Source organism: Apis mellifera, linkage group LG12 (assembly GCF_003254395.2).
Source record: "Apis mellifera strain DH4 linkage group LG12, Amel_HAv3.1, whole genome shotgun sequence".
Lineage (NCBI taxonomy): Eukaryota > Metazoa > Arthropoda > Insecta > Hymenoptera > Apidae > Apis > Apis mellifera.
The window spans coordinates 8758898-8773125 of NC_037649.1; the positions used below are offsets into that span (position 1 = coordinate 8758898).

At 37.7% G+C, this 14228-nt stretch overlaps 1 protein-coding gene across 10 annotated transcripts in view; it reads left to right on the forward strand.

Annotated features, from left to right (window-relative positions):
- Positions 1-14228, forward strand: part of LOC408390 (ankyrin repeat domain-containing protein 6) — a 121853-nt gene that overhangs the window by 48651 nt on the left and 58974 nt on the right. The window lies entirely within an intron of this gene.

Here is a 14228-nt window from a genome sequence, read left to right on the forward strand (position 1 = left end):
ATTTAACTAATAAATAAAGAAAATAATTCGATACAAAACTCATTGGAAAAGTAAACACAAATCTTTCTCTCGTCGCACATATTCATCAAGAAACTATACATACCAAAACTTGTAACTACTTACAAACTGTAATCCCAAATTTGTCTACCAAATTTGTGCTCACCTCCTTCGATTCATTGACTTTTTTCTTTCATTTAACGAGCAATAAATAAAGAAAGGAAATAAATCTTCCCTTAATCCCAAATTTGTCCACCAAACCACTGCACTTCTTTCGATTCATTCACTCCTTTCTTTTTCATTTAACTAATAAATGAAGAAAGGAAATAACTCGATGCAAAACTCATTGGAAAAATAAACACAAATCTTTCCCTCGACGCGCATATTCATCAAGAATACCAAAACTTGTAACTATTTACAAACTGTAATCCCAAATTTGTGCCCATCTCTTTCGATTCCATTGAACGAGCAATAAATAAAGAAAGGAAATAAATCTTCTTCTCGACACTTTAATCTCAAATTTGTCCACCAAACCGTGCACTTCTTCCGATTCGTTCACTCCTTTCTTTCACTTAACCAATAAACAAAGAAAGGAAATAACTCGATGCAATTCATTGGAAAAATAATCCCAAATTTGTCTACGAAAGCGCGCACTCCTTCCGATTCCATTTACTCCTTTCTTCTTTTTCTTTTTTTTCCCTCTCCATTTAACGAGCAACCATTCTCGCGAAAATTTTTCAACATTCCGCCGGTTCGTAGGACAAGCGGGCAGTTTGTCAACCGCGCGCCACGGCCCATTATCATTTTTGCCGCGATAGGATCGCGCGAGTTCCCTTAAACGGGCGGAACCGGCTCGAACGGCAATCGGGTTGGTCACCGTTTCGCACGTTTTCCAGCGACGCGACGACACCACCGGTTTATCCCCGGCTCGTCTCACGCCGCGATCTCATCAACCGCGGATAACAGGCGGACGTCTCGTCCCCGACGTGCTCGTGTTTCACTTCCGACGCGGCGACATTATGAGACGCGGCGAAATCGGCCAGGCAAAGGGGAAACGTAATAACAGCGAGTCGTGTTTTCTTTTTCTCTCTCTCGTTTGGAATGTAACGATATCTCGTCGATTACGAACCTCGGTTCGATCCAATGTTTCTTCCTGTAAATTAAATTCTTCTCGTTCAAGAACGTGTAATAAATAGAAAAATTGTTTCTTTATTCTTCAGTGTTTGAATTGATTATTTAAAAGAATTATTTTATCGCGTAATTGTTCCGAAGGAATTTTCTTAATAATTTAATTTCGGTTAAATTTCATGTAAAGGGTTTCGAAGCGGAACGCTTGACACGTAAACGACATTCCATTAAGGATTCGTTGGTGAAGCGACAGAAGATTAGCGTGCATAATGCTCGAGAAGAAACGTATTCAGATTGCGAACCTGTTTAGCACGATACTCGAAAGATACTCTCTTCTCTTCTTGAAGAATAATATATAAAGAAAATATTTGTTATCGAGTATAATTTTCATTATTTTATTATTCTACTTTGTTGTTAAAACATTGGAAAAAGAAATATTAATATCTTCAATTTATTTATCAAAAAATGATCGATGATGGACGGTTGTAATTAATCGTGCATAGATCGTGTAAAAGGATCTAGTGGAAGCAAGATGTAGAAGATCAACTTGTTGGGTTTCCCACTGAGAGACTGTTGCGCGTAACTCACCAAGTTGGATTATTCTTAATCCCAATATCCCGTCCACGATTTACGTCTCAATTTCCCTGGATAATTTACAACGGAAAAAAAAAAGAGAAAAATAATACGATTTACGAAAAGATCTGTTTCGAGATCTCAAGAATTATCGTATTTACCACAGCTTTGCCTAATAAATTTATTCAACTTTTAGAATTTTTCCAACACCTGCTAATATAATCCAACATTCCAGAAAACTCATATGTTATCTTTTGATATTCGTCTCTGTAGCAACCTGTTTCGTTTGAACAGGCTCTCCGTAATGCACGCTCGAGCAACTTTCGAATAATCCGTATATATGTATGTAAATTGTTCCAAAAGAAATTTACGTTGTATTTCTTTAAGATAAAATTTAAAAGTTTTCAATGTCCATCATCTTGCTTTTCAAAAATTCCAATTAATCCTTTGACGTCACATTATCACATTTCTTCCTGAATAAAATTCACATTTAAATTTTCTCAACCTTCTCTGGAGAAGCTGAAAAACATCTACCAATTTATCCTTTTTTCTCCATCCTCTGCCACTCACTCCATTTTACAACGCAACAAATTAATTAATTCAACTATCTTCTTCTCGCTAAACTTTTGACGTCACATTATCTCAATCGCATCTTTTGTAATAAAATTCACATTTAAACTTTCTTAACCTTCTCTGGAGAAGCTGAAAAACATCTACCAATTTATCCTTTTTTCTCCATCCTCTGCCACTCACTTCATTTCACAACGCAACAAATTAATTAATCCAAACTACTTCTTCTCGCTAAACTGTCAATCCCTCACGATGCCCAAACGAAGCAAAACTTTAACCACGCGACCCTTGGGACCACATTGCAATAATGGATCACTTATCGCGGAGATAAAGAGCGCGATCTTTTATTTATTTATCCCGATTCGAGGACAGGAGAGTCTTACGTCGTTCGATCGATTTCTTGCCACGTTTCCAACACGTATAACGCGATGTTCGTTGCCTCGCGAGACAAGGGAGCATTGGAAATTTTAATCCAGGAATGCGTCGCGTTTTGCGAAAGTTGTAGTATCTTCTAGGTGATACAACCTAGGGGAGAGAAAAATTTGTTTCGTTTGTTTCTACGTGAAAAAATTCTTGGAATCTTGTAGAACGGGCGAGCACAATGCAGTTTTGAGAAATGCAATCGATTTATCTCGTTTTTAACGCGTGTGACAAGGAAAATTGAATGTGTTTCGGTAATTTGAGTGTGAATGAGTATAAGAATAGTATTTATTTTTTCAGTTATTTGTAATGATTAAATGTATCTTGGAGGGATCGATGAGTTGCAAGATAACAAGAAAAAATAATTTGTATAGAAAAGCATCGAATCATGTTCGTTGTTGATCAATGCAATTGTGGATAGTAGGCAATTAATCAAGATTGACTAATAGAACATGGAACGATCGATAATTTATCTGCGCTCTTAAAAATCGTGTTCAAAGGCTTCTAAGAAAATTCAAGATTATTCTATCGTTTATAAGAATCAAAATTGATTCTTTTTTTCTTTTAAGAAAACTCAAAATTATTCTATCGTTTATAAAAGTCGAAATTGGTTCCTTTTCTCTTCTAAGAAAACTCAAAATTATTCTATCGTTTATAAGAATCGAAGTTCTTTTCCTCTTCTAAGAAAATTTAAAATTATTCTTATCATTTCATAAGAGTGGAAGTTGGTTCTCTTTTCTTTTCTAAAAAAACTCAAAATTATTTTTATTGTTCCATAAGAGTCGAAGTTGATTCTTTTCCTCTTCCAAGAATACTCAAAATTATTTTATCGTTTATAAAAGTCGAAATTGGTTCTTTTTCTCTTCTAATAAAACTCAAAATTATTCTATCGTTTATAAGAATCGAAGTTCTTTTCCTCTTCTAAGAAAATTTAAAATTATTCTTATCATTTCATAAGAGTGGAAGTTGGTTCTCTTTTCTTTTCTAAAAAAACTCAAAATTATTTTTATTGTTCCATAAGAGTCGAAGTTGATTCTTTTCCTCTTCTAAGAATACTCAAAATTATTTTATCGTTTATAAAAGTCGAAATTGGTTCTTTTTCTCTTCTAATAAAACTCAAAATTATTCTATCGTTTATAAGAATCGAAGAATCTTTTCCTCTTCTAAGAAAATTCAAAATCATTCTTATTGTTCCATAAGAGTGGAAGTTGGTTCTTTTTCTCTTCTAAGAAAACTCAAAATTATTCTACTCGTTTATAAGAATCGAAGTTCTTTTCCTTTTCTAAGAAAATTCGAAATTATTCTTATTGTTCCATAAGAGTGGAAGTTGGTTCTTTTTCTCTTCTAAGAAAATTCAAAATTATTCTACTATCTATAAGAGTCGAAATTGGTTCTTTTTCTCTTCTAAGAAAACTCAAAATTATTTTACCATCTATAAGAGTCCAAGTTGGTTCTTTTCCTCTTCTAAAAAAATTCTAAATTATTCTTATTGTTCCATAAGAGTCGAAATTGGTTCTTTTTCTCTTCTAAGAAAACTCAAAATTATTCTATCGTTTATAAGAAGTTGATTCTTTTCTTCTTCTCCTTTCTTTGGAAACAGGGAGCGAATAAGACGAAAGGTTTAATCGGTTTCTCCGCTTCGTATGCGGTGATTTGACGAAAGGGGGGGGGGAGTGGTGGGGCACTTGTTCATTGCGGTTAAAGCGCAACTTTGACAGTTGGGCAATCGGGTCCACGTTCGATTCGCGTCTCGAGCGTGTAACGCTCCATGGAGAACGTGTTATGGTTAGCGTGTCTAGTATAACGCGTGAGAACGGTTGCAGTAATAGTGGTTCGTGTCGCGTGTCGAATAGATTTACTCGGGATTTATTACGATTCTCGCGCTCTTTTCTTTAAAAGGTCGTTTCATCGAGATGGCTGGGCGTACACTGCTTGCCTCGTGTTACAGCAATCACGACTTTTTAAAAAAGGCCTCCCCCCTCGCGCGAACTCTATTTTATCCCCTTCTTAAATTATTCTTAAAAAAAAAGACTTCACTTTCTTCGCCAATTTTACTCTCGAATTCGTACGTTCTTTGCCCGATTCAAATCTTGTCTACGAACATATTTCTTCGTCCAATTTATCTAGCTTAATTAAAAAAAGAAAAAAAAGTCCAAGATAATGAAATGTAAATAAAGCGTTCAGGGAACGATTAATCTTCCAGTTCGACGTATTAATAAGTTGTTAACATGTCGAGTTAGCCTTTATTTTTTAACCAACTCGAGCAATCTGTCTCTACGAGCCGAGATTATTTACCGCGGATAGAGAAATTTCCTAGACCGAGGAACCGCCCCTGCTCGACTTTTCCTTGCTGCAATATATTACCGCCACCAACTTCCCGATAAACACGGCCTGATTTATCGTTTAACCGTCACGCACCGCTTCGAGGGTCTCTCGCTTGTTCCAGTTCGATGTAACCCGGATAACTAGCTCTATCCTCTCCCCAAGTTAAATCCTCCATGGATAGCTTCCTTAACGAGGGATCTGATCTCCGTGTTTGACGAGAATTTGACGAAATTTATCTTTCCCTTTCTTTTTAATCCATCCATCTCATCCTCGTCTGAAACGTTACAAGATCTCGCTTGAAATCGCTCTCCTTTTTCAAATGAAATGTTCGAAAGCGATCGAGGCGATCGAAAATCGTGATCGATTTGGATGGCGACGAATGTCTGGTCGATAAATACGATGGCTACGTATACACGTGTCGAAATTGGAACGAGGAGAGGGGGAAGTAAAAGAGCGGCGCGACATTTCTTAACCGAGGCTTTCTTGTCCTTCGACCGAACGAGATTAATCGTTTGATTAATTACGCTTTACACGCGTACGCTGCGATAAGAATCGCGCGAAACTGATGTCGAGATATGACATGGTGTTTCCAACAGTTGTTTGGAAACGGAGTTTCAGCAATGAACACGTTGAGAGTCGAGACGAATTTTTCTAATTGACATTTATGATTTCCATGTATACATATATATGTTTGTATAGTTTCGTAATTTTTGTGAAATTTATGTATCTATATTTACGTTCAGAAAAGTTTAATTTCATCCTTTCGACGTGGTTTCTCTTCTCCCATCGCGCAACGTCTTGTTGCTCGTCTTTTAGATTTAAGCAATATGATTCCTTAAATACCACGAAATTTATCAATCTCTTATTAAGATTGGAGGATTTTTACCTCATCCAATTTTAATTCATCCCGAGGAAATTTAACTCAATCCTTTATCCCTCTATTAAGACGTCAATTTGTATCTCGTAGAAAAGAAATACAAATATTTCGCGTTAGGTTTTACTTAGAAAGCGTGTATCGATATTCAATCACGAACCGGTTCCGGTTCCAAAGTTCATTCGACGAGACGCCGCAACCGCTCATCATCCGACCGATTATTATTCAAGAAGTACGTAACGCGCCTGTAAAATTTAATTTACTAAATACTCACGCGAACGTAATTAGATAGATCGCGTTGCATCATCGTGTTTCTGCACCAAGACGGCACAATGAGTTTTTTTTCTTTCCATCGATCCTCCTCCTCCTCGTGTCGAACGAAACGAACCTTTCGAACACGGAAACGAGTCGTAGGTATACTTATACGCGGTGAAACACAGGTATTAGGATAACGAAATTGCGCTCGGATCTCGTATAGCTTAATTAACGCCTCGAGTTCTCGAAACTTCTGATAGAAATACGTCGGTTCATTTTTACAACGATCCATCGTTAATTGCATCTAGCGTTGCGACACGCCCCGTGGACCAATTCACCGGCGTGAATAATTGATTAACAGAGTATTTCTAACGAGACCGTCAAGCGATTCTTTCCCCTTTCTCTTCTTATATTTTTTTTAGTAAATTTTTTAAAAATGTTTTCTTTGTACTTTATTCTACAATGATCTCGTTGCTTTTATAATAATTCTGATAGTAGCTAATATTAAACGAATCTTTCGACAGTTAAGGTTCAAACAGTAGACAAGAGAGAAAGAAAAAAATAGAGATTCGCTTTCACCCGATTCATGTTTCCACGCTTGTCACGCGATCCTCTCCTCTTCGACGCGGGAATCATAAATTCGGCGGTGAAAAACGCGCGACACGCGCGATAAATCTCTTTCTTTCTTTTCAAATTATTTTTTTATCCACGATGCATCCCGCGCGTTAATTTGCACGTAAATAAGAAAGGAGTGGACTCGGCTAGATGGGCCGAGCTCGTAAAATTATTCATCCTTCGTATCTCGCCCAATTTATAAACACCGGCTGCTGACCCCCGCTTATTATCTTATATATTACCTTTAACACAGATCGTTGCGCAAATATCGCGACTGGAGTCCGCCCCAACCGGGGCAAAGTATATACAACCGATAAATTCCGCTTGTAATTCGAGTTTTTACGGTCTAAATGTATCGAAAAGCGAATAATCGATAATTTTCAATCCAACCTCTCCTCTCGTGTAATTTCGATTTATCAACCGATCGTCACCTGTTAATTTCGATCCACTTGTAACATCGTTTCGATTATCGATTATCGAAAATATTTAATTATTTTATTCGTCTTAAGCAGGACGAAACATCCGATTATCGATTATCGAAAATATTTAATTATTTTATTCGTCTTAAGCAGGACGAAACATCCGATTATCGAAAATATTTAATTATTTTATTCGTCTTAAGCAGGACGAAACATCCGATTATCGAAAATATTTAATTATTCGTCTTAAGCAGGACGAAACATCCGATTATCGATTATCGAAAATATTTAATTATTTTGTTCGTCTTAAGCAGGACGAAACATCCGATTATCGATTATCGAAAATATTTAATTATTTTATTCGTCTTAAGCAGAACGAAACATCCGATTATCGATTATCGAAAATATTTAATTATTCGTCTTAAGCAAGAAGAAATATTCTATGATTTTTCCAAGAGTCTGCGGAGGGTTTTTTCGGATTAGTTATTCGGAAGGCGAAGTATATTTCCAGGTATCGACCTCGTTAACCGGACACTGGCTCGTTTTAATAAGCAATTATAAGCGTGACCCGTTGACCCGGGGAAACGAAATCATGAGTTCCAAGAAGAACTCGTGGCCCGATCCCCCTTACGGGGGATCTCTCTCGGCCAACATCTCCTTGGTCACGACTTGCTACATTTTGCGCCGGCAATCTTTCCAGGAAGGTATCTCGGACCAATTGCTTTTTCTCTCGATCGAAAGGATCGATTTCCAACAGATCCGAGAGCGAGCAGGATGTAAAAGGAGAGAGAGCCGATTCCACAGGTTCGGATAAACGTACGAGTACATGTATATATATGTGTGTGTGTGAGAATATCGATCGAAATTTATTCAGAAGAAAAGGCTTCTTTCACATCTCGCTTCATCTAAAAATTTAACTTATAGTTAATATTATTTTTATTATTATATACATATTTTTATATATTATACATATATTATATATACTTATATTATACATATTTTTTATAGATATTTTTATTCTCCATGCATGTTTCGCTTTTGGATTCACGATGTTTTATTAACAATCTGAAACACGTTCGTCGATTTTTTTTTCAACAAGTTTATCCATTTTGATGCGCACGCTCAAGGTTGGAAAATGTACGGCGGCATAATTGATGGATAATCGGGAATAATGCTATTCCGTTCTAATAGAATAATAATTGCAAGGGTGTTAAGAATCTTGGAGATCTCCGCCGTGATAGATCGAAGCCCTGATTAAAAGTATCAAGATGATCGTAATGAAGGCTCGTGAACGTTAATTAACGTGAAACGAGCGTTCCTCACGTTCGATGCGCAAACGGATGAAATAAAATTTGAAAAAAGAAGCCGCTCCAAATTCAAAGCTCATTCGAGATCATCAGCTCGTTTCTATCTCTCTCTTTTTTCCAGCAATTCTTATCGTTATTTGCACACGCGAACACGCGTGCAAGGCGAGGTATTAATCGCCAGCGAAGACAGTGATGTATGCTAGCTGCATCAGGAACTCATTAGCGGACGTAGTGGCGCGAAATTTAATTTCAGCTTTTCCGAGCTACCGCCATTTTGCCTCTTTTGCGCAGGCGCGATATTAATGGACAGTTTAGATCTCGTATCTTTTGTATATATATATGTGTATATGGAGCTGTGGTGGCTCTTAATTCCCGTTGTTGTTTAATTTTATTTTATCTTACTTCATTTTAGGAGAAGAAGGAGGGTATTAATGAGATTTTCATAGAAAAAAAAAAAAAAAAAGGATTGAAATTCCTTGGCGGAATTACTTTGGAACGATTGGAATGTCGGAAAGACGCGCGTTTTCTTTTTAATCGCTAATTTTTATTTTAAAAAGATATCGATAATTTATTGAAATGCAGATATCGAGGAAATTCCGCAAAATTTCTTCTTACAGAAACGCAGGAAGCAAGGGAAGGGAGCTTCGTACGTGTGTATGCGTTTTATTAGCAGCCATTAATCTTGTGCCGGCGGCTCGTATTATTATAGTCGGTATTTAAGACCGCGGGATACGAAAATCATCTATTTTCTCAAACTGGGCCTATCATCTAGTCACCCCTAGATATCGGCTCTCGTTTTGTACTCATTTCGATTTGTTATTTTTACTTCCTCCCTTCGGTTTGTTCGTCATCTTTGATGAACGAATCTTTTTCCGAGTTTCCGATTCTGAGAATCATTAAATCGAGCTGATTTGTGATTGAATCGAATCGTATGGCACTCAAGGCGATGTTACTGGCGTTGATCGAGAAGAGAATCGAGCAATATTTATTTTCCTTTATGCGATCTATTATTAAAAAAGGAATAAAAATCGTGATATTTTATCAATCTTTTTATTAAGCCTTCAAGACTTTTCGATTCGATTCAAGATAGAATAATAATCGTTTATTAATAATCATACATAGAAATTATTCATCTACATAAATAAAACGTGTATCTCAACTTTATATCTCAAAATTACGTTCACGAGGACACGCAAAAGAAGTACTATAAAGATTCTCGAAAGTGTATAATCGCGAGAAAGTGGCGAAAAACGAAAGACGAAAATCGATTCGCAACCACCGTTATCAAACATTATCTACCCTGAGGATATTCTTTCTTCCAACCAACCGTTTATACAATCGATGAAAAATGTAACACCATCGATTTATCCATCCGAACGAAAATCAAATCAACCTCTGTCCGTATACCGATATTACTTCCTCGAAAAAGCAATTAGAAATCCTCTCGAGTCAACAATCGCTCGAGGGCTTCCCGTTTCCTTATCATTCACCTCACCGCGTTATTATTCGTCGTCTCCTCTTAATCAACCCTTTTTTACAAAAAGCGAACCCATAGTTTCCTTCCTCTCGATAAAACAAATATATATATATATATATTTTCTCCACGTGACACCAAATATCTCACTCGATAATCGAGATGCAAAATAACGTAGAAGAAAAAGAAGAAGAAGAAGGAAAGGAGGCAGTAATCCGTCCAGATGATTATAATTTGTGGCAAGGACGAAGAGGTTGCGGATGGGTGTTTCAGCTAAATGTTCCTCGTCCGGATAATGAGAGGAGTTGCTCGTCTCGGGTGCATTAGAGCAAATGATCCGGTAGACGCGCTCCATCACTTCTCCAACGTTGCTTAGGGACAACGTCCTTGCTCGTTTCTATGTTGGTTACAGTTAGTCGGATGAGAAACTCGGCCACCGACTCTGGGCCGTGCTGGGATATAAAAGCAGATTCGAGTCGTTGCGTCCATCATTTTGAATTTGCGAATTTTCTATTTCTTCTCGTCCCGAAAATTCGTAGGAGAAACGTTGAAAAATCAATTATATTTCCTCTTGCTAGGGAAAAGCAAGTGATAATAATATTCCAACGTAAAAGTTATATTTCCTGAAAAAAAAAAAAGAGAGAAAAGCGATCTTGAACGATTATAAAATATTTCGAACGCGGTAGAAAAATAACGGAAGGCGGAGCACGTCCACTTAATTTCACTTGGAAACTAGTTGTAAGAAACGAGGCATTCCAATTATATCTGATTATCAAAGATAGAATCCATCGGCAGGAATGTTTCCTGCTTTCTTCAACCACTGTTGAGTTGCTCGAAGAAGAAATTCTATATGATCCGGCTTTTCGGATTATCCGTCTTGTTTGGAATCGACGCGCGCGCTACGATAATGGCAATTATAACGCGTACACGCGGAAATGTTATTCATTAACGGGTTCAACAGGATATCGGGGTTATCGAGAACAGGTTTAACGTTCGAGCCGCAAGATTTAATGAATGGATCAACGCTCGTTTCGCGTTTGCCTCGGCGCACGAGTTGAGTGAAAGTGGGATGGGAGAAGCTGCGGCCGTTCAAATTGCCAATTTATACGATTTCTTCTGGCCAATTTTTATATACTCTTTGTACGAATAATATTTCATCGAATGTATATGCTCTAAATTTATTTGATTGAATTCGAAGAGTTATTAAATTTCTCCCAATTTCTTCGAAAATTGAAAATTCCTGTATAATGTAATAATAATTTCGTTCTATTCTCGAGAAAATCTCTCGAATCTAGCAGGAGTTTATCGTTCCCTGTCACTTCTTACGCTCCATCCCTGATGAAACGTATTTATTAAGTCCTCCGTTTCTTTCTTCGGGCGACGCACGGTCGCGTTACAGTTATCGGAGGACGGCGTAAAAACCGCTAAGAAACCTCGGGAACCAATTCAAGATAGAATCACGCATTCCTCCCGCCGATTAATCCGGATTCCTTAACGTTCGATACGAAGATCCGACAAGTTTTGATCCGTTATCACCTTGTACCGTACGCATACGGACAAGAGATACCATCTTCATCGTTACAAATCTTATTTATGCGCATCTGTAATAATGGATATCCAGCATAATATTTGCGCGAAATTAAAACCTCTCCTTGGAATTTAATTTAGACCAGTTTTCTTTACAATTTATCATTGAAAAATTCTTCTTGGTTATTATAAATTCACTTTACAATAGTTTTTCAATAGTCCTCTAATTTATATTCTTCTTAATTCCATGCTCACTATCGATTCTATTATCGATCGATAGTCCATCGTGTCACTATTGAGATACAAATAATCTCCATCGAGTGCCAAATTCACTTCAAAAAAAACAGTTTCCTCGAATTTATAAAAAATTCTTCTTAACACGTGGTATTATTAATTAATAAATTAAATCTATAATTTCTGATGTCCAAGTTCATAATTTATTCTAACTAATAATGATAAACCTAAAACTAATTCACATACAGAAAATACTAAAAAAATAATCTATTAATCTCACGTTCAATAATATAAAATAAAACAGTAATTACTAAAAATTCTAAAGAAGAAACGTGGTGTCGTTCCGTCCATTACGAGATACGATCTCCATCGTCAGATTATTTAACATCGAAATTAAAATTCCTCTCCAAATTTTAAAAACAGTTTCAAATTCAAACTATATTAAAAAAAATTCCTCTCGACTCGCATAATCGTAAAGATCGACGAAACAGTGCGTTCCATTCCAAGACACGAAGCACAGGAAGTAAATCGCTTTGTCGAGGAGGGTGTCCCGTCGCAGGGATGAGAAAGTCTCGAAGGCGAGCTCCCTTCTTGACTTTTTCCATGATCGGAAGGGAGAAGGAGGATCGGCTCACTCTCACTCCCACATCTCGCCATCTCGCGTTCGTCTCACGTCCGCGTTTCTTCCAACCGTGGCATGGCACTTCCTCGTTCATGCGGCTTCCAGCGATTTTTCCATTTTCCGGAAACCGCCTCCGGCCTGTTCGCGGTATTGAAAACGGTTCACCACTCAGCTGTATCCCTCCTTTTTTCTCCCCGTTGCTGTTGCAATATTCAGAAAATATCGGGGAAACGTGCGTATGGTATTCCGTGTGGGATCGATGCAGGTTGGTGGGAAAGGATCGAGGAGAAAGATGATGGAATTGGATATTGGAAGGCTATAAATCTTCGATATCGTGATCGTAGATCGTAGAGGAAGGAGAATGGATACGAAAAATTTACTTTTCTTTCATCTTCATACCAAGTTTATTCGAACTTGGTTGTTTTAATCGACAAAGATAAGAAAAGAAGGATTAATAACATTCGAAGCGAGGAAAGAGTAGTGTATATAGATTCGTGGATTCGAGATGTTGATTCGAAACGAGGATATATGCAAAGGGAGAAACGAGTCGGTTTCTAAGGGAGCATAGAAACGCGAGTGGATAATGTTGTTAACCGGTGAGTTATTAATCGTTGAACGCCAGTAATATATCGACTGTCACGGATGGGACAACGTTCTAACAGATTGTTCTAATCTACGATACGAGACAAGCTAGGGAGAGAGAGAGAGAGAGAGGAAAAAAAAGAAAGAAAAGAAAGTTTTACATAGTAAATCAATCGGTAATCGTGGCCTTTCCAACTACGATCCTCCTCTGTATCGAACAAAGTGAACACACGAGCCGAGATGAAGCGATCTCTCCGTAGAAGTAATTCTTCGACGCTGAATGATTTAAGCGATCCAACAGATCGGCCGATCGAATCGCTTAAATACTCTGGAAAATAAGAGAAAAATATAAATCCTCCATCTGTCAATCGATCATTCCCTCCATATAAACGCAATCTGATAACGCGAATTTTAAGTTCGTTTCACTTTTCTTTTTTACATTAATATCGATGGTAAATAACAAAAGAGAAAGAAAGAAAGAAAGAGAAGAAATAAGCTTCTCTTGTTTTGCTTCCGAAGAAACGAAGCAGAGGAAAAGAGGTAGGGGGCAAGGAAAGGGAATAAGAATAAGACGGGTAGAGGAGGCGAGACGCTAGTTAACCTATGACCGGAAGTCGTACGTGCACGGCGAGAGAAGAGCACACATCCGTTTCGAGAAGATAGATCGAGCAGAGAAATAGAAGGGATTACGTAGCATAAATCAATGCTGTGTAGGCGTAACGCGTACTTAACTTTCGTATCGAAGGTGTTCCCTCCTTGATTATTTACATGCACGGGCATGGTAATTGATTCTCCGTGCACGGGGCACCAGTCCAGAGGAAACGAATTCTCACGAATTGCAAACACGCGACACGGAATCGCCGAAGATTTGCTTTCCCTCGCGAAAAATTATCCCGCGAAAATTCAAATATAAACCACTTTTCTCGCTCTCCTTATTTCCTTCTTTCTTCCAATCGAACTTTTCTCTCCTTCGTCACAATTATCCTCTCGAATCTTTCCGGATCAAATTTCTAATCAAAATTTAATCGCTGGTTTCTTCGATCAAGTATTTTTCCTTTCCTTTCCTTTTTTTTAACATTCGTTATTATTCCATTCATTCGCCGACATCCGGTTAAGCCATCCCCTTCCACTTTTATATTCCAATTCATTCCTTCCTCCCCTTTGTCCGTTCCTCCTCCCCCTCCCCTCCCTCTCTCTCTTTGTCACGCACGTGGATCGAACCGCCTTCCCACTTAACGCGGATAATTTTATTTTCTCGGCTGCTGGCGATCGTCGAAAGCAACAAATTAACCGACGACGGTATCGC